This window comes from Haemaphysalis longicornis, unplaced genomic scaffold, assembly GCF_048455015.1.
Source record: "Haemaphysalis longicornis isolate Haplotype H1 unplaced genomic scaffold, Haemaphysalis longicornis Haplotype H1 scaffold_8, whole genome shotgun sequence".
NCBI lineage: Eukaryota > Metazoa > Arthropoda > Arachnida > Ixodida > Ixodidae > Haemaphysalis > Haemaphysalis longicornis.
The window spans coordinates 131930353-131952268 of NW_027526445.1; the positions used below are offsets into that span (position 1 = coordinate 131930353).

At 48.2% G+C, this 21916-nt stretch overlaps 1 protein-coding gene and 1 pseudogene across 2 annotated transcripts in view; both read left to right on the plus strand.

The window, feature by feature from the left end:
• Nucleotides 1-17695, plus strand: part of LOC144149391 (pepsin A-like) — a 61191-nt pseudogene extending 43496 nt beyond the window's left edge. The window contains exons 4-7 of the transcript XR_013318294.1: nt 1483-1903; nt 8979-9124; nt 11708-11806; nt 17446-17695. The product of XR_013318294.1 is annotated as a pepsin A-like (transcript). The remainder of the gene's footprint in view (nt 1-1482; nt 1904-8978; nt 9125-11707; nt 11807-17445) is intronic.
• Nucleotides 1-21916, plus strand: part of LOC144149390 (endoribonuclease Dicer-S-like) — a 438166-nt gene that overhangs the window by 27652 nt on the left and 388598 nt on the right. The window lies entirely within an intron of this gene.

Below are 21916 nucleotides of genomic sequence, written 5' to 3' on the forward strand. Positions count from 1 at the left end.
CATGGATGCGCAAAATCGACGTCCTCGCGCATCGGCGTAGCTCGGTGCGAGGGCGCGTAAAACCTGTGTACTCCGGCGTTCGGCGAGTGCGTTGCTGCGCGCTTGTTACGCCAAAGTCAGAGCCAGCCGGACAAGGGCGCAGTGCTGCTGCGGAAACCGCGCGCCGAAACTAGTTTTGCTTGTGCATTTGACTGGATGACTGGTTGACCAGTGGAGTTGGTAGCAAGAACGGGGGTCGGTATTCTCTACGCGTTTATTCTTTGGTTGCCAGTGGTTTGTAGTGTAAAAAAACATTTGTGCTTTTATTGTTCTTTGTTCGAATGCAACTTAATGGTCAGAAATGGTGAATGCAAGCTCTGGTTGAAGCCGGTACTGCGGCGTTAGGCCTAGGCCGAACGGCGGCCCTCGCGGTTACGGCGGCTGCCATGGGGTCACTCTACCTCTCCGGTGTGGTGCGCGGCAGTGCGTACTCTTCGATACGCGAGGGCATCGTTATTACGCGCTTATGTGAACTGGCATTGCGTGATTACGCTGTCCTTCATAAACACAGCGTTTCAACCATTTTTGTCAGCTGCCTGTGTTGATTGCCAGACTATTGTTTAAATAGACTGAGCCTCCCAACTTTCACCGGCAGCCATGAAGAATGGCTCGCAGTGTCGAATTTAGGAAAGTCAAAAATTGCGTCACAGCCATATACAGCGTAGAAAGAAGATAAAAGGTGCATAAACAGGAAATATCTCGCCAGTCCAAAGAACATACACAAATCAATCAGAGGGGAACCCATGAAGTACAATTACGTAGTAGCAACGAATACAACATATGTACTCCAGGATCGCATGCCATAGCGTAAAAGCTCACGCCCATCGAGAGTATCTAGAGCCCTCTAACGAAGCGGATCACAACGCAATTCGCGCATCATAGCGCTCTCGTAAGACGGCGACCAAAGGAACGCGTGGAACCGGCCTACTAGACTGACCCTCCTCGTTGGGTGCAAAGGCACCGTTCAGGCCTTCTAGCTTCCAAAACAGTGTTTCACCCCTACATGCACTGCAAATTTTTCCCCCGACAGCACCTTAAAGTCGGTAAACCGATAATGGTTCTACTGCCACGACTGGGTCTCGTGGTCGCGAGGTTCACACCAACGTATTTTTGGACAGCCCCTGCCTAAACACGTCTTACGTTGTTAGAAAGTGGAGAAACCCTGTGTAATAAAGAATAACAATATTTCATCACTGGCTGATGAGCTCACTAATACGAAGTTACGCTGAAGTAGAACTGCTTGTTGTTGCGCGAGTTGGTGCAAATTATCAAAACGTGTATACTGCGCTAAGGAAGACGCCCCACCGAAAAAAGTACACAAGGGCTGCGCCTGTCCGAAAAGCTACAAAAGGATTGCGTCTGTCCTTGTGTATACCTCCCTCTGTGTGGCGTCTTAGTGCACGTTACACCTTTTGAAGTAGTACAAACTGTATCTTTACGCAGGCGGCAACTCCAAATACCGCCCGGACCGGTCATCTACCCACATACCAAGCTCGAGAACAGGCAGCACTTCATTCGGGAACGGCACGGTACATGGCTTCGTGTCATACGACCAGCAGGAAGTCGCCGGTGTTGCAATCCCCCGCCTGCTCTTTCTTGGTATCGGCCAATACACCGGTAACAAGAGCACGTACAAGCAAACACCGGTCAACGCCATATTGGGTCTCGCACAACGTCCTCAATCTTATTTCGGCGCGCTAGTCCAGCAGAGGCTTCTTGCAAAGCCGTGGCTGGGAATTCTACTTCAGCAGTGACGAGAGGGTGGATGGAGAGGCCTTTTTCGGAGGAGCGAACCCCCAACACTATCAACCCCCACTTGTGTTTACCCCGGCTGAAGACACCTTCTGGGGCTTTCAACTAGACGGTGAGAGCGCTAGAAACCGCTAAATAACTCCACATTCTTCTCGCTTCCATCCTATGTTCTATTTAGCGTAAATTTATTTACGTAGAACTTCTGAACAGCCAATTCGTCCCTCTTACCACCTTCCTCTAAAAACAGATGACATTGAAACCATGAAGTGCCTTGTTTCCAGTGCAACTGTTGCAAGCAGCTATGATAAAAAATTTTCATTCGCGAACTTTTTTCCGCAAGCAAAATAATCGCTGCGCCAAACCCGAACTTATAGCGGCGGTCCTTAAGAGGTACGCGGATAGGGACGCTTGTTTTCATTTCCTAAGCGCAACGTGTTGAACCGGTTTAGCCGCTTTATCCCACTTTCATCTAGCTAGCCACACCCGTAGCTGCGTTGTCAGTTCGCATCAAGTGGTATCATCGTCAGATACCCAAGAACTATAATTAACATATTCGCACACGTTCTCCCCAGGGTGCCGTTTAATTAACGCATCGAAGTCGGACGGCGCTTTTCTCGTTCATTTATTAGTTGGGGTTTCTAACTGCAGAGCTGTTTCAGCTTTTAGTTCTGCACGGGAGCGTTATCACAAAACTCAGCCCAGCCAAGCGCACGTGAACGTGCACCTCGTAAAATACGCCCGGCGTCGTCCAGGCTTCCACGTGGGCTTGCGCCACGTATCACGTAAATATCAAGATATATTGTTGAGCGCACGTGACCGTGCGCCTGGTGAGGAGCGATATTCGATACTCGTCGGCAAGCTCTACCTTCGAGAAAACTTTGCCCAGCGCCCGTGTACGACTTCTCGCGTGTTGTTCTCCACGCCAGTTCACGTGCGTTCGCGCCTGAAGTAGGCCGCAGGGACGTCAAGTTCGCGCCACGGACGCAAAGTTGGTGAAGCCGTTTGCCGCGGTCTGTAGCGCGTGCTAACGCGGTCCCCTTTGGGAGAGATGTCAAAGCCTGCGGACGAAACGATCCGGGCCTTTCAGTCATGGACAACTTTCTGCGCCACGTTCGGAAATCCATGTTAATTTACGCTACGTGCTCATAAGCGGCGAACTTGCCGTGACACCTTGCCGACGGCTGCCAGCGGCGTGGCCCTGCGCCTCCACCATATGGCGAGAATGTTATACGCAGACGACATTGTTTTTTTAGCTGATAACCAGCCCGATATGCAACGGCTCATAAATATTAGCGTCCAGGAAGCCACCGACCTTGGGTTAAATGTTAGCGCAGAAAAATCGATAATAACGCTTTTCAGTGACACTTGCACGGACGCAGTGTCGATTCAGCATGTCGAATTACCCAGAGTCAAAGAATATAAATATTCGGGAGTGTATATAAACGAAGGGGATGACTACTTAAGAACTCACGAGGAGCAACTTAAGGTTAAGGGAAAGCGAAGCGCCACTGTATAAAGCATAGAACATTGCGGTGGTATAACAAGTACGAAGCATTGAGAGAAATGTGCAAATTAGTAATGGTTTCTGGTCTCACATTTGCGAATGCAGTACTCTGCTTAAAATCAGACGCTCTAGCAGGCATTGAACTGAACCAGATAACGGTAGGCCGTTTGGCCTTAGGAGCGCATGGAAAAACAACTAACGAAGGAGGCAGGGAGATATGGGCTGGGCGTCGTTGAAAGTTCAAATATGTTACTCTTCAGAGTAAAATATGCTTTGAGGGGAGGTTGAGAACGATGGGTTAACGTAGGTGTACAGCTAAAGTTTTTAGGTACCTATACATGAAAAGCGTGGACACGCAGTGGATAAGGAAGTCTAGAAGGCTAACGATGAAATGCGGAAACAGCAGAGGAGAATCCAAGTCAAACAGAAATGAATAAATGGAGAGAAAAAAATGGAAGCTAAAATTTTGTTAGAGATTTAAAGGGCTGAGAAATCATACATCAGAAAGGAACATTTTTACGATAATTCCAAAGGCAGTGTTTTGCTTTTTGAGGCTATAGCAGACTGCTTGGAAACTCAGAGCTTTGTGGGGACGTATATACAAAATGATAGGGTATGCGTGGTCTGCAGAAAAGCAACATAAACTATGCGGCACATAGTGTTAGAATGCGCGGGTATCCATCCAAATCTACATGAGGGAAATATTAAGTTTGCAGAAGCCCTAGGATTTGAGGGTAGCAGAGAGGGAGTTAACTTCAAGGCTGTCGAGGCGACGAAAAGAAGATTAGAATGCTAATGGACGAAAAGCAAAGAGGGAATATTGCCTTGGACAGCTACTTCCTGTCACAGAAAAAATAAGTATTTTGTGCCTTATAAGATTTTTGTGCCTGCCCTAAGACCAGCGCTAGTATAAAGCGAGGTATATTAGTTTCGTTTTAGTTTTTTGGGTGGTAAGATGGTGCGTCATCACCCTGCTACAAAGGAGATGCTATCAAACACCATCATCGATCATCATCATCGGAAAAGGCCACACCAACTCACCAACTTGGCGTAGCGATGGTCACGGGGTTCACCCGTCCTGCGAGCACGCTCTCGAGCAAGATCTCCCCCCGCTTTTCTAAGTAGCTCTCAGGAGAAATGCATTCGACGTACCGTGTTGGCGTAAGTGGTGGTGGGGAGTGGGAACAGGTAGGCGCGACCTGTCACCAGCGCGTCGTCACACCCGCCAGCCCTCATTGGCCTTCTCGTCCTGCGGAACGGCAAAATCGGTCTCGGTTTCATTCGCTCTGCGGTGTTACGAATCGGCCAGCGCCGCAGTACTTCCCCGCATCACTCCTCGGCTGTGCAGAGAAGCCACTCGTGCGCCTTTGAAAACACGCGCCACCATGTCTTCAACAAGTTGCGACAAAGCCGCGTCAGACGCTTTGCTCTCGGCAAAACTTCGGCGGCTGCCTGCAAGGCTCGTCTCCACGCTCTTCAAGGACACCGAGGCCCCGTCGATCGCAACGGAGTCCTCCTCTCTCCCCTTTCTCGGACTCAACGTGCCCGAGGCTATGAACGGCTTACGAACTCTGGAAAGAGTGTTGTGTGTGTCTGTGACGTTCGCGGCGTGTTCCAGCCTGTTGCGTTTGACCGTTGTCGCTTTTGGGTATAAATAGAGCTGCCCAAGCGTTGTAAACCATTCCTGTTAGAGCAGCGAATCGATGTTGTCGCTCTGCTCGAGTCCTGTATTGTAACCTCGCCCGTCGGGGCATTGTTCTTTGGCTTCGGCTCACCTCTCGCTATGAAGTAAACAGTTACGTTAGCCTACGGCTTCTGGACTTCTTCACGGCTGCAATAGCGGCTGGCCGCTCGCATCATACACGCTACCACTCGTATGTCGGAGGCCACGGAGATCGGATCGGGTTCCCCCGCCCGGTCGCAACAGCGGCAAGGAAAAGGCGCCGTTCTCGGCGCAAACATGGGGCCCAATTCTCTAAAACGACGGGGCGTCGGTTTGAAACGACGGGGTAGCGCCATGCAAATGCATGTGTTCTGGGGTCGGGGCCGTCGCTTTGAGGAATCTGTGCACTCAGTGTGAGCCGCGGAAAAGCACTGTGGCAGGGGCGCGAAGCGACAAAGCTGTGCACTCGGTGAAACGTTGGTGGGCAGTGGGTGTCGCTTAGCGACCTTGCCACGGTGCTTTTCTACGGCTCACACTGAGTGCACAGCTTCCTCAAAGCGACGGCCCCGACCCCAGAATACATGCATTTGCATGGCGCTACCCGCCGTTTCAAAGCGACGCCCCGTCGTTTTAGACATGGTTTTAGAGAATCGGGCCCCAGGTTGCCAGCGGCTGCCTACGTCGGCAAGCGGCGTGCGGCACGGCTCGGCGCCGCTAGTGTGCACGGGCCTTTAGTGCGCGTACAATTGTGTGCACACAGTGTTCTAGTGTGCGCGTTCCCGAGCCTCTGTGAACAATGTCCATGGCAGGAAGCGGCAAAAGGAACCAGATGCACTGCCGCACCCACCTAAGCTCCTAATTCGTTCTCCGCGCGCGGGTGTTGCTAGCAGTAAACCGTGCCCGCGCCTGGTTCGAACCTTATCGCCCGTGAAAGGTTAGGGTACTTACTTCAGGGGTTTATCCGAGCGATCCGAACTTGAGCTTTTCCGCTCTCTGCGAGCCTCTGTTGATAAATATTCCGTACATCTTGCACCCGCAGTGTTGCCCTTGTTATGTTTGAGCCGGTAGGAGCGATTGGCCTAGAAAACTACACGACACAGCTGCGGGTTGGCGCGTCGCGTGAGAGAAGAGAATATGAGATGGATATGATCACCAGACGAGTTGATTGAAGGCTCCCGCTTGAACGATGCCTATCCGGGCAGCCAGCCGAGCTTGCACGATATTTGAAACGGCGCTTTTCGCTGCTTCGCTGGCGGCCGGCGTGATGACGTCTGGGTGTCCGGTTTAGGCGGCACACCGGCCGCGGGAGCGGTGAAAGGCATTTCTCGTTCCGTCGGTGGCACATAATAAAATTGAATGCCCACCTCCTCGAAGAAAGAAATGTTCTCGGGGGTCGGCCATGGCTCGGTAGCGTAAAAGCTGCCGTTGCCAGGCTGAGAACGCCTACAGCCAACCATTTACGCTCTGCACCACACCGCACTATAGACCACTTCGTGACGCGATCTCTACGTCACGAAAAAAATCAAGGGAAGCGGGAGAGAGAAATGCTAGCTTTCTTTACGGATTTTGGGGGAAATAATGCAGTGTTGCTCGGCGAACAAAAGCTGAGAGCACTGCGAAATGCATGATCTTTGCGTTAAAATATAATTACATTCAGCCTAGCTTGGTTGCGGAGTGTGGTTGCACTATCCTGCCGTGAGTATTTCGAGCAAATAAAGCGTAGGGCCATATTTTGTATCTGCTCAACTTATCAATGAGGTATGATTGGTGAAAGTTCCATACCAACTTTGGACTTTGCGCAATATTGACGAAATACCTTTACCGTTAAGGGAAAACAGGGGACAAAGGTAAACGGAGAATGCGCGAGTCATTTGAGGTTTGCAAACGACATAGTCCTGCTGAGTGAGACAGCAGAACACCTGCAAAAAATGCTTGAGGAACTGCAATCAGAAAGCGTGGCCGTTGTGTTAAAAATAAATGAGTAAGTTCTAAGTAATAAAAAATAAGCATGCCGAAAGCGCTCTCTTCAGGTTTGGCAACTACACGCAAGAAGTAAAAAATATAACTACCTCGGACAGATGGTTAATTCTTACCAAAGCCACAAAAAGAAAAAAATCCCGAGCCATCAATTAGGGTAGCAGAGTGGATACCAAGATATGGGTTCAAAAGAAGGAAAAGGTCAATAACACGCTGGAAGGATGAAATGGCGAAATTCGGTGGCCAACACTGGAATCCAGCCGCGCAGGACCGGAGTGGTTATAAGTCAATGGGAAAGGCCTTCACCTTGCCGTGGACCTGAGTAGGCTGTTGATGTTGACGAACACGTAGGGACAGAACACGAGCTTCCTGGATCAGGGAGAAAACAGGAGTAGAATATATCATAGTTCAAATAAACAAATAGGAACGGACAGGGGCTGGCAATTGTAGTGAGACGAACCGACAACCGCTGGAGAATTGGGTAACAGAGTGGATACCAAAGGGTGTGTCTAGAAGAGGGCGAAAGGCAATAACACAATGGGGGGATAAAGTAAGGAAACTCGGGGGCCAACAGTGGACTCCAGCTTCGCAGAAGATGGAGTTGTCAGAAGTCATTGGTACAGCCGTTCGCCCTCCAGCGGACATGACTGATTTGTTGATGATGATGACAAAGCACGAAGTGCCGTCGTCATCCAGTCGTACAGGTAACGGCTACGTCTACCCCGCGATACTGATCAATATGCCAGCTCTCACGTTCGTCTAGCAGTTTAAATTAGAACAAACTCCACACATGCAATATGATGCTCACTACCTGACAGAGGGCTGATTGTTCTGGCCGACATAGACAGGACAGTATGCATGGTACCTCAGCGCGTTGCTTAGGCGTACTTAATTAACTGATGCGTGCCAAACAATCGTCATAGGCTAAAGCTTCGCGTTTATTCACTGTGCCCCAATTTTGTGCATCTAATAGGGCGCGATGACCAAAGGTTCAAAATGATGGCAATAAGACGATTGGTTTGACCGAAGATTGCCGCCGTAAATTCTTAGAAATCGCCGTAGGTGTGCTTCACCACAACGCCCAAGAACGACTAATCAGTGTGGCCATCTGTTCGAATTTTGCGAATGATGAGGCCAAGCATGCCATTAGAGTAAAAAAGCAGTTTCTGCGCTGCGACAATAGTGCAATCGTGCATGGGCGCTGTTGCCACCGCGCAAATACTACATTTTGCTGTTCGCTCTCCCAAGCCTATTCCTCTTTCATCGAACACAGAAATTCTAGCGCAGTACCATCACATACGACGACAGTTCTCGCCCTCATTTATCCAGAGCCGAGGCGACTGCCTTTCGCCGATTTCAGACGAATGTCCTGCCACCACGGCATTCTCCTCCATGCCACCCCACCCTCTACTACGCTACCTGTAATTTGATTATTAATGGTGAGATTTATTAACGCGCCGAGGCTACATAGGTGATGAGGCGCGCCGTAGTGGAGGGCTCCGGATTAATTTTGGCTACCTTCAGGGGTCTTTAGCGTGCGCTGACATCTCGAACACACAAGCGTCTTCTCTTGTCGCCTCCGTCAGAAAAGCGGCCCCAGCATGGCACGTTGAACCACATGCTATGGAAGTGTCAGAAAACCCCATCCCCTGTCTCCAATCCTCGCCAAACGTACGAGCAGTTGAAGGGCCAGCTGGCCAGCACCGACCTCTCAATAAAGCGGAGCCTGGTGGATAGGGCCGTGGCAGCCAGCGCAGACCAGGGCTTCCCGGACTACACAAAAGGCACCCCACCGGGCGGGCGCCCAGCCATCAGAGCCTGCAGCCGGTTTCTATATAAAATAAAGTTTTTCACTCACTCTCTCACTCTAATCTCATGCCTGGCCTCGTAATTCGCCAAATTCGCTGATTTGGTCACGCTGATTGTTTGTTCTCGAGCGTTGCGGTGAAGCCCACCGATGGCGATTTTTATGAGTGTACGCACTCCATACGTTATTTATTTATTTGTGTGTATTTATTTATGTATTTCTTCGTTGTTCTTCAAGTATTGAAATGGGAGAGTACGGCCACTACTGCTTTGGTGGCTGCATTGCCAGGCCAGCCACGGCCGACCTTTACATCGGCGGGCCGCCCGTTGAAGTTCAACGCATCAACGATGACATGGGCGCCGTGAGAACAGCGAGCGGAGAGGTAGGCACTGGCTCCTTGACCTATGCAGAAAATGCCCTGCGTTTACAAAAGTTGCATTTTAACCACCCTATTCCATAGGGGCAACTTCCCGTAAAAACCGGTTCAATGTTTATATTTTTTTACATTGCAGGTAAAAAACGTTCTTGCATTTTACATTTTATTGTACATCTTTGTTTCACATTTTTTTGCGTAGCGCGTAAAAATAACAAACGTTATTAAACGAACTAAAATCTGGGTCGCTCCAACTCTTGTTCGGCCAGGTAACAAGATAACATTGAATTTTTGGGCTAGTTAATTGGTTAAAATGGTACAGGGGTCGGCAAAGTTTTAAGGTGGAGGGCCGGACGACGGCAAATTGGGTAGCGAGGAGTGGGAGGCTTTGGAGGCAAATAGAAAAACTCAGCGAATTGGCAATAATGCTTGACAATAATTGATGATAATAGGGGCTAAGTGGGAATACGGAGCCCAATGCAAAATGGAAGTGATCAATTTACTGTTCCTGTCTGCTGGCTAACGCCATTTGAGGTGAAAACTGGCGTGTCGTCCTTCAGATAGGAAGTGACAGGGCGAGGGGGAGGGGTCCTGTGGACGTGCAAGGGGCCGGACGTTGCCGTCACCTGACATGATCCATACTAAAGCGCAGACAAAACATAAACAAGAGCAAGACTATGCCTACGCAACCCTTTGGTGTGTCCCTTGTTCATGCGTGCGTGCGTGCGTGCGTGTGTGTGTGTGTGCGTGTGTGTGTGCGTGTGTGCGTGCGTGCGTGCGTGTGTGTGTGTGTGTGTGTGTGTGCGTGTGCGTGTGCGCGCGTGTGTGTGTGTGTGTGTGTGTGTGTGTGTGTGTGTGTGTGTGTGTGTGTGTGTGTGTGTGTGTGTGTGTGTGTGTGTGTGTGTGTGTGTGTGTGTGTGTGTGTGTGTGTGTGTGTGTGTGTGTGTGTGTGTGTGTGTGTGAACCAGAGCCACTGGCACAAGTTGCAATGCATGATGTTGTTTCAATTCCGGCAATCATTCGGATCGTACGGAAAATTTGAGAAGGTCTCAAGGCCATAAACCTAGGTTTAAATGGTCATATGCTGCTCGCAACACAAAACATTGGATCATTTCCCATGTTACAGTTCAAAATTTGGCTGACATTCTTCGTGGGAAAAACATATCTTAATCTGGGACCCGTTGAAGGTAGTGATGTTAAAATACCAATTACATTTTGGGCACTATTAGGCCGGAATATTTGAAAATAACTTTGACAATAGCGCGTGTGTGTGCGCGTGTGCATGCGTGCATGTGTTGTACCTCATTACAGCTCAGTACTTATTGCCTAATTTTGATCCGATCATTATTTATACTTCCTTAACATTGCGCAATGCGTAATAAGTTTGTAGTTTGCTCTGTTTTAATGCATTGTAATTGTTCGTCGAGGGTGCCATGACCATCACGAGACTTCGGGACTCACGTCTGCATATTTAAGGAATTGTAACTTTTTATATAGAACAAAACTTTTTTCTTGTTCTTCTTTAAGTAGAATTCTTGACTAGAAATTTGTGATATTTGATATGAAAGGGTCTGTGTTCCTTACTACCGAAAAGTTATGAATACCAAGTGTTCCTGGAAAAAAACCTATTTGCAAACAAATAAAATACCTCGATGTAGAAGGCTCTAAACTTGAACCTGACTCTTTTGTAATTTTTCTTTTAGCTTTAGCCTTTGAAGTTATACCTGGGCTATCATCGATGCCGTGGTGAATGATTACCGAATAACTTAGATCGCCTGCTGGTGATGGTGACAGGCCCGAAAAACTTAGTGCACGGGCGTTTATATTCCTCGCCTTCACCTACAACGTGGCCGCCGTGGTCAGAATAGAACCCGCAATCTTGGGATCAGCAGTTTAACGCCCTAACCACCAAGCAACCGCTGCAGGTGCGAGTGAGTGAAACACTTTATTAAAGATGAGAGGCCATGAGGCCCTGCGGGGAGGATGGGCCTCGTGGCCTAATTTGTGTTTGTTTAGCGCATTGTCTCCTGATGCTTATTTGTGCGCCACACTACACCAGGCATTTCTGTGAGCAAATCTGACCGCAGAATAATCGACCGCGCTGAACATGTTGCTGTTTGCAATACGCATCCTTTAGTAGACAGTGAACACGGCAGTTTCCGTGTTGCTCTGTTGTGTTGCGCGTTATGCTTAAGAACAGCAAGAGGAACATAACATATCAGTTTGTAATTCCAACCAACTCGTATTTGATCAGGCGTGCAGCAGCAGGCATGCACCATTCTTAAAAACCAGTTATTCAATCACAACATAAAGTCCTTACATGATACCTTTTTCGCTTCATAATGCCAACTACTCTATTACAGGCGGTCTAGCTGAGACATTTCTACTCGTAACTATACTACAAAACAATACAACAGCATTTAGGCATTGCGTACTTAGGCGGCACGTTAAGGTACCCATGTCTCTATCCGGTGCTTACGACTTCGTTATAGAAGTTTTGCTTTCCTCGTACTATTATGAAGCTGACCTTAACCAAGAGCGAGAACGTCTATTAAACTAGCCACGAAATGTCTGACTTTCACTTTTCAACAGTATAAGATCGCCTGCAACCGCATGCTGCGCCTTCATGACATTAAGTTCACGATCGGCACCCACACCTTTGTCCTCCAACCTGAAGACTACATTGTTGTGGTAAGTACCGCGGACGTTTTACATGCTTTACATAATACTCGGCTGCAGCGTTATCAAGCACGAGACCATGAGCATACACAATGTGCGCACCGGATTTTGAACTCCCTTAACCTACCCTTATGGACCCTTTATTCACCGCCGAATATCACTGTGTTAGAAACAATCGCTAACATATTGCCATAAGGGAGGCTTTTCTATTGGTTGAACATAGACTCTAATATAAATATATGCATAGACCCTACCAAAGTGATTCCTAATATAATTCACACATTGTTGGAACACCGCCTACACAATACCGCAATGCAATATTTCAACCTTAAACAGAAACGAAAAAAAAATTGCACTAATGATTACTATACTTCCTATTGCGAAATTTGTGCGCCGTGCGAACTGCAGATTTCGTGGTCACGGCTCATAGCAGCTGCGTGTCAGGAAGTGATCGCGTGATCAGCGAACGCACGGCGGCGCGCGCTACTCTCAGCGCGCTGCCGCGGCCGAGTATGTTGTAAATCGTGTTTCAAGCTCCCACGGTAGTATCACGTGGTTCGAATGAGCGTCGAATGGAGCAGGAGCGGCTGGCGAAAGTGTGAGGTGGAGTAGTGAGAGATTACGTCAAAGCCGTGAGTGCCGCCCTCCCCTCAAACTTTCACCACTCGCTCCTCTCTGTTTTCTTTCTGCCTTCGCTGCCTTCTTCGCTCACTCTGCGGCCAAACGCCAGTAGCGGCCGTCAGTGTTTGCGCGCTAAAATTACCCTGGGCTGAATACCTGGACTTGAGGGTATGGAGGAGAACCAACTGGCTCATTAGCTTCCGGGAAATCAACAGCAGGATTGCCTCGATCCTGAAACGGTATTCAATGTCACCAATAGGCGTTTTCAAATATAAAACCAAATTGAGGAGCTTTGCAGCAGATTAAAGAATAACGCATCTTTTTTTTTTTTTTTTTTCACGAGCGGCACCCTTCACTCGATACCGAACACGCACCCTTTCCTCCTAAAAGCACAGAACGACGTTGTGTTCCGCTTAGAAACGCCAGATTCCTTCAACGCTTTCAAGAACTCTGGTAATGCTCAACACACTCCGACAGCAAAAAATAAAAAAAAACGGTCCAGTGTCTCGAATGCCAAGAGATCAGGCAGGCGGTGAGCACTTTCTTCCATGTGTATACACGAGAAACACGGTACATACCTTTCCATGTTTCCCAGAACCTCCCACCTTTCATGGAGTGCTTAAGTGTGCCTCGGGCTCCGATGGCCTGTATTGAGCACTTTCAGGCCCTGAGCAAAGCAGCTCTTCTCCTGCATTTTCTCTCCGCCTTATCATCATACAGCGCGAGTCACGCAGTAACCACCAGATTTGTACAAAGGGCTGAACACGTATGTGGAAAGCTACGCGTTTGCGCACGCGCTTTCCCCCTCTCCAAAGACGTGTCCTGTAGCCTTCATGCGTGTCCCTGACCACTGCTGGACCGGTTTCTCGAGAGAGAAAGCGTGCAGAAACTCCTCGTTCTCCGCACATGTGTTTGGCCCATAAAGGGGCCATGCGGACAAAATACAAGTTCGTTTTATTCGAAAGATTTTGTGTTTTATAGTGCCCCTAGGATTTCTTCGGCAGCAAATGATGCCGTATTTAGAGAAAAATTAATCAGTTTAGGTTAAAAACTTTATTCCCCAACCAAATCGTGCTTTTTTGGGGGGGAACTTCGGCAATGAAATGATAAGTGCGCGTATTTAAGCGAACTTCCACTGCGTCATCCGGCTCTGCAGCCTTGCTTGCCGTCAGTCCTCCCAGATGACGCTGCCATACTCATTCACGGGCCTTTGTCCGCCGTTGCCCTTTTTTTACCATATTTGCACGTGGCTTGTTTTTGTTACTGTGGAAAGTAATCGTTTCGTGTAACATGTGGTATAGTCGACAAACAAGGTCACGTAAGGCCACGTCGCTTACACCAATCGGCCACTCTCGTATAATACAACTGCAAATCGGTGCACTGCTGTGTAGCTGAAACAAGCATAGCATGCCCAGTGCTAACAGCAGTGCGCATCAGTACTTATAAGCTTACGTGCATTTGCGTAACTTTTATTGTTTACCACACCATTCTTACTGCTGCAAAATGAATTTCCATTACAGTTAGGTGCAAATAGCTCGCTCGGCAAGCTTGTACGCCATGCATAATTTGCGTTTGCTTTCGTCGGCCTCGGCCAATCGCCCAGCTGGGCGTATATGACATCATAGGTTCTGTTGCGGAAAATGCGGTAGTGGGTCACATGGCCATTTCCTTTTTTCCTAATTATGTAGCTTATTTGAAGTGTGCGTTAAAAGTGGTGTCAGTATGATTCTAACGAAGCAATCTTTCGAATGAATCGAACTTGTGTTTTGTCTGACCTGATCACATTCCAATGCCACTTACTTATTCATGATCCACGGGCTTAAAAAAACATTGTGTACCAATACGAAAAGGTTCTACAAATTCGTAGAAATGTTCCTAATGAACTAGTTTGCTTCTTTTAGAAATACATCACTTCGAAAATGAAATAGAAAAATAAACAGGAAACACATTTCGGTTGATCTAGGTTTAACTGGGTGGTGCTAGCTACCTAGCAAGTGAACTACTGAGCGCAAAAAGCAAAGCACAACTTAACCAAACAATAGAAAAACTGTTGAAAACTAAGCAAGTACGGGGCGATTGACATAGGAGAGGGATAAAGCTGGTCTGTAAAGGTAAAGGAGACACGGCTGATGCCAACTCGCACAGGCCTATTACAGTTACTTAAGTGGCTTTCAGGCTGGCAATGCAAGCCATCAAAGCGGAACTACAGGCATGGATAGAGGAGAACGTCATACTGGGGGAACTACAAAATTTATTCAGACGAGGGAGGCGCTTATAGGACAAATTATTTGTCGTAACCCAAGCATAGAGGTATCAATGGCTAAAAAGCTACAACTATGGACAGCATTTCTGGGTAAAAAGTGAGCCTACGACAATGTAGACAGAGAACTCTATGGAGCCTACTTGAGCGGGAGGGATTAGGCCAGGACTTTATGCAGCTACTGCCGGGAATTTACAGTGAGAGGGAGGGGCAAATTACCTGGGAGGACTTAAAGTGCACCGAACCGGTAGTCACAAATAGAGGTTTAAAGCAGGCTTGTCCTCTGTCGCTGTTGTTGTTCATGCTGGACATGGCAAGACTAGAAAGAAAGCTTGAATACAGTAAAATAGGTTTCAATTTATGTTATAGCCGAAAAGGACAGGAAGTGGAACAACATATCCCGGGACTGATATATGCAGACGACATAGTATTACTGCAGATAGCTAATAGTGTCAGCAACAGCTCACAGATATAGGCGAGGAAGAAGCCAGTGAACTGGGTTTGTAGGTTAGCACAGCAAATTCGGGAGTTCTGGTTTTTAATGACGACGCTCGTATTGAATTTGTCTTCGATCAACAAGCAACAATACTGTGGGTAACGAAAAACAAATATCTGGGCATATGGATGAACGAAGGCGTGGCCTATCTAAAAAATTCCCAACATTTCCCCGAGGGGAAGAATGTGAAAGTGCGAATGCACGAGTTGAATTTGCGCGGTTCGGTAATGTTCGCGAAAGAGAGATCACACACACACACACACAACTACAAAGAAAGAAAGATGCATTTATTCACAGACACCTATTTGTGTTGTCGTTGTACTTGATTGCTAGAGCGGATCTCAGCTTTGAAATTTCGTGTCAGTACTCCTTTAAGCGGGTGCATTAGCCCTTCTCACGCCCGATTCCTGGCCAATCCCCCACGTGGGTATGTGCCATGTCAGCGGCCAGGCAGCGCGCGCCCATCTCCCCCCGTTGCCAAGGAAGACGAGGAGATTCCTGGCCAATCCCCCACGTGGGTATGTGATGCGGACATCGCCGGTGGACGCAGGTTCAGGGTCGCTTAAGAAGTGCATTGCACTTAAAACTCGTGAGGAGCATTTAAAAATGAAAGGAAAAAGAAACGTCTGTGTCATGAAACACAGAGCACTATGGGGATATAACATATATGAAGTAGTGAGAAGAATCTGGATGGGTGTAATGGTAGCGGCACTCGCTTTTTAAAACGCAGTAGTGCGTGCCAAATCAGATATTCAATCAGGGCTAGAAGAAAATCAGAGGGCGGAAGGTCAATTGGCACACAGTAAAACAACAAATGAGGCAGTGCAGGGAGACATGGAATTGGCCTCCTTTGAAATGAGTGAAGCGCAGAGCAAAATATGTTTTGAAGAACGACTTAAAAATATTGATGACCAGAGATGGGCGGCCAGACTTTTGCGGTATCTTTACATGAAAAGCCTAGACACACAGCAAAGAACCAGAAGGCTCAGGACAAAGTATATGATACCTGGAGGAGCACGGGAAACGACCAAGGCAATAAAAAATGAACTGAAAGAATCAGAGCCAACGACCTGGAAAAACGAGGATGACCGCAAAGAAGTCGTTAGATACCTACAGAATCGAGAAGCCGGAGATAACGAGGGAAAAGTTTTTTTTATTATACCAAAGGTATTGCGTTGCTTTTTGAAGCCGAGGCGGGTTGCTTGCGGGCAAATATGCTTATCGGCGAGCCGGTACAGTAAGAACTGTGCGCAGGTTGCGGTAGGGAGACAGAAACCGTGCAACATGTTACAACGTAGTGCAAAGTATCCGTCCTGTGAGGACTGGGCTTCCGAAAGCCCTTGGCTTTGAGGTTAACGGAAAAGGGAGCTGGACAGCAGTAAACGTTAGCAAAAAATGTTAGAATGTTGGTGGGAAAAGAGGAAAGCATCTGCGAAGACATGTGAACATAGAAGTCTGACTAGCGCAAAAATTCCATAAGGTTTTTTTTTTTTTTTTTCTGGGGGGGAGGAGGGGGGGGGCGAAGTTATTGTACTGTGGCGTTACGAATAAGTTCGCTGTGCAACGCCACCCCGCAACAAAGGGGAATCCGCTAAGGTTCATCATCATCATCATCATCTTCATCGTCGTCGTCGTCGTCGTCGTAACAGTTTTGCGTGTTTATTTCAGTACAGGAGTTACATATTCTTAAAATGAGCAAACTAGGCTGTTGTGGGCATTTGTATGTATTCGTAAATGTTTTCGTATTGGTGCAAGATGGTTTTTAAGCCCGTGGGTCATGAAGTAGTTTTCCCACAGGAATGTTAACAGGTGAGTCCCCCTTAATCCGTGGCGCTGGCTCCTCGAAGTAAATTCCCGACGAGGAAGACGTGCGTGGGCGAACTTATGTTTGTGTCAGTGAGAGGAGTAGCTAGTAAACCATGAAGTGAGGAGGCCGAATACTTCGTCTGCCCAGCCCCGAAACGAAACACTGAAGAGGAGAAGCGTGACTCAAACGGCGGATACCGGGTGAAGTCGTAATACTACAAATCCTAACACTATAGGCCTAAGCGGGAGCATACGCGACAGTTGCTGCAAAGCGATGTATTTACACACAGGAGCACATGCCTGCTGTGGGATGTTGGAAAACGTTTTATATCAGCAGGAGTGCATGCTGCTTTCGCACTAAACTGTGGTTAGCGTAGCGAAATGGGCAGACATTTTTTTTTTCTATAAATTCCAGTTATTTTCCGCCGACGTATCTAAGTTTGCCCGCCTCACTCGCTTTCCATGCAGAGGGAGACGCCATCGGGCAGTCAATGCTTCAGCGGTTTCATTGAGGCCATCAGCAGAGGTCCGGTCACCTGGCACCTGGGACACGTGTTCCTCAGGCGCGTCTACACCGTACTCGAGTTGCCCACAACAGGCTTTCCATACGGAAAAGTCGGCTTCGCCTATACCCGCTGAGTTGGGATCAACGCGTCGAGTTCATACGAAACTTGTAGTTTCATTCAAGCTGCACAAATAAAAACACCTTTTGTACAAAGCTGTTGGAATCAAGTCAATATCAGAAAGAATTCATCCAAATAAGGGCACACATAAAACCTATGTAGGCTTACTGACAAGAGCTTCAGACGATATTCACATGACACGGGGACGCAAAACCTTTTTATTTGCTATTTTGTTAGAGACATGTGCTGCAAATTGTCGTCGCTGGGCTCTGTTACTTGCTATCCACGCTGCTGTTACACTTGAAGAAGTTGAAGGCCGATTGAGACAGCTGGCGAGAGCGCACCCCCCGTGCAGATGCTACTTAGAGGTCGGCGAGGCCGTGTTCGTCCCGCCACGCTGGCGCGAATAGCGGCCTCAAAATGCTTAAACTCGTTTAGCGGGGATGTCGTACGACATTGATCACAGGCGTGGGAATTAAGAAATACGACGTCCTGCATGATACGAAACAAGATAGCTGCAACCACCATGAGGTCCGTCGGCGCTGTGCATTCTGGGTGACAACGTCGTCGGTGCGGAATGCAGCTCGGCGCATCTGCAGCCGGCGCGATCCGACGAACTCCGGGTACTAGTAACGTTGCGCCAGCTACTTGGGCCACGCCATGTTCCCCGACTATCAAGTGCTGCATTTTCGCTAACGGGACGGTGATGTAACGCGCGCACTTAGACTCCACGTGGGGATATAAAGTGTCCTGAATGTGAGCGTCTGGGATACGCAGTGTCTTGCTCTTCCAAACGTAGAGGGGCCATGCACACAACGTACAAGTTTGTTTTATTCGAAAGACTTCGTGCTTTATACTGCCTCTAGGATTTCTCCAGCAGCAAATGATGCCGTATTCACGCAAAAATTAATCGATTTAGATTAAAAGTCTGATTCTCCCACCAAGTCGTGTGTTTTTCCGACGTCTGCATTGACATCATTGGAGTCGCTCTGCAGCCAATTGCGGAGCCTCGTACACTATTAGTCAACCTAGATGGCGACACCATAGCGCAAAGGGGCGTTTTCTGCATTTGCTTTATTTTTGACCGTATTTGTACCTGGCTTGTTTTTGTTAAGGGAGAAAACAATCGTTTCGTGAAACACGGGGTTCGCTCGACAAATATGGTCACGTACGACACCGTCGCTTACGCTAATCGGCCACTGTCGTCTGACAAAACCCCAAAGCGCCGCAGTGCTTGTGAAGCTAAAACAAGCATAGTGCGCAGTATCAACAGCAGTACGCATGTTTACGTGTACTTTCGTAACTTTCACGGTTTACCCAACCATTCTTACTGCTACAAAAGAATGTGCGCTTAATTTAAGCGCACTGGCTCGTTCGACAAGCTTGTCAGCCCTGCCAAATTTGCGTTTGCTTTTGGCGGCCTCAGCCAATCGCACGGCTGGACATATGACACCATTTGTTCTTGATGATTGATCCTAGGGTTTAACGCGCCGACGCAACGCAGGCGATGAGACGCGCTGTAGTGGAGGGCTCCGGATTAATTTTGACCACCTAGGGATCTTTAACGTGCGCCGACATCTCGTACACACGGGCGTTTTTGCTTTTCGCCTCCATCAGAAAAGCGACCATTGCGGCCTGGAATCGAACCCGCAACCTCGTGCTCAGCAGCGGAAACCCTTAGCCACGGAGCCGCCGCGGCGGGTACACCATAGGTTCTTTTGCGGGAATTCGCATGCCCATTCCCCTTTTTTTAATTATATAGCTTATTTCAGCAAAGTTTACGTTAAAAGTAGTGTCAGTGTGATTCCAACGCGGCAATCTTTCGAACGAACGAAATTTGTGATTTGTCTGCATGGCCCCTTTAAAGGGTACTCACCTGATCACATTCCTACGGGACTTAATAAATCATGACCCACACGCTATATAAAAGGCTTGCAGAACGATAGAAATGTTCCCAACGGCCCAGTTTTCTTCTTTTAAGAATATACCACTTCGTTACTGAAATTAAAAATAAACAAGAAACACATTTTGGTTTATCCCGCTTTCACTATAGATTGCTCTAGCTGCCTAGCAAACAAGGGTTTTAATTTTTTATTTCAGTACAGAAGTGACATATCTCTAAAATAAGCAAACTAGGCCGTTGTGAACACTGACGGGCATCGCTTGTATGAACGCAGCTACGTGTGCTAGTATTTTCAGCACTCGGAAGTTGATCAAAAAGTGACCGAAATCACAGCGTGACCATTTGCAGCATTGTACCATTCATGATACGGAACGTTGCGCACACATCACTAACAGCACGGAACTGCCTACCGTATAAGTACGGGCAAACTTTGTTGACAGCCCATACCACTGCTTTCTTTCTCGGTCGCCGAATAGTTACTTCCAGCTTTGAAAAGAGTGCGGCTAGCGCATGCTATTACTTTCTATGCACCGTTCTGCCACTGTACAGGGGGGATTAAAAGAAATGCGAACAACGTAGCGCACAGCCTCCGACGCATGCTGCACCGTCTGGCTGCAAAGTCAGTAAACTGCGCGCATGCGCACTTCTTCGAGAGCGCGTGAGAATGTGGCCTATATTTATTTGAAATGCTTGACGAAGAAGCTACCCCAGTCGTTTATTTTGAGGCGCCTTTTCACGCTGCGTCGTAACTGAGCGCGATGATCGTTGAACGGCATCATAGCTGCAATCAGCCTGCTGCGCGCTTGGCTCCCGAATGTAAATAGTAGATAACAGGATTCTCAATGGCGACGGAGCATAGAGAGGCGCCTCAAAATAACTCACCGGCATCGCTTATTTATCAAGCATTTCCCCTAACAGTAGGCCACGCTCTCAAACGCTCTGAAAGAACTACGCATACGCATAGTTCACTGACCGTGCCGCCAGACGGTGCGGCATGCGTCGGAGGCTCTGTGCTCCGTTGTTCGTATTTCTTTGAATCCCCTCTGTGTAAGGGTGGCAGCAATGCCAGCGCTGCTGGCGTCAGTACGAATTTCGGTGTCAGGAGTGCCGTCGAAGTGGGCCAGTACTGGTGCAGTTTACAAATGCTCACGGAGGGCGTCAAACGCATTTTCCTGTTCCTCACTCCATTCGAAGCTACGCTATCTTTCATACGTCACGTGAAGGGTTCCGCTATCTTAGAAAAGCCTTCCACAAAGCGCGTGTAGTATGCGCGAAGTCCCAATAAGTGTCTTAAGCCTTCTTATCACTGGTTCGAGGAAGCCAGGCGACAGCAGTCGTTTTTTCGGGGTCTGGCCGGACGCTATTGACACTTAAAGCATTACCCAGAAATTTCAGTTCTTGGAAACCCAGGTGACATTTCTTCGGTTTGATAGTCAACTGTGCTGCACGAATGGCTTCGAGGACGATTTTCAGGCGGGACAAATGTTCTGCGAACGTACTGGAGAACACAACCACGTCATCCAGATACACCAGGCACGTCCGCCATTTAAGTCCAGCCAGGTACTCGCGAGGTAAGGCAAGCAAGGTAAGGTTAGGGTGAGGTATTCCAGAAAGGGAAGGGTGAGGTACGGCTATATACTCATAAGTGGTCAGCCACTGCAGGCTCTCAATTGCACCGATGCCCCCACGGTAATCGTGATGACATACCAAATCTGTTCCACTTAATTTTGATCTGTCCTGTATTTGCCCGTAACCGCCATCAGCTGGTAACTGTAGGTCCTGCACCCGGGACTGAACTGGAGCACGTTAGTCGTGTTCGTGACGACCCGGCTACTCTCGAAATAATAACCGCATGCGCGCTTGAAAACGGTCTCTACAAATTGGTGTAGCGGCCTGACAGATTGTCCGGGACTGAGCATACCCATCCACGACCAATCTCAGCAGTGCAAACAGTGCATTTTGTCAATAGGACCCCAAGACAAGAACTATGTACATTATGTGTACATTGCGTGAACTGGGACCTTTCCCTTTCTCCTCCCCCTCGCCATCCATACTTCCCCGAAGGGCCTCATTGTCTCTCGTCTTTAATAAAATGTCTCACTCACACAGTTCGCCATATTTCGCAACTTGGAATAACACCCAATCCCCGCAGCTCTATTAAAATGCAATCTTCTTCATAATCGCTCGTATGAGTACCTCCTCTTCTGTGTGGTGAATTGAGGACTAAAAAGGGCAGGTCGCTTGTGTAAAAAAATGGTCACCATCCCGGCCTGCGAAAGTGGATGTTCAGCAAAGCTGTTGCAAACCACTACGAATGGGGATGGAGGAGAATACAAAATGTTATTCGTCGTCTCGGCGTACTTGTCGGTTGCGCTCAGCAATGTCAGGGTACAGAGTATCGGCACTCTTTTCT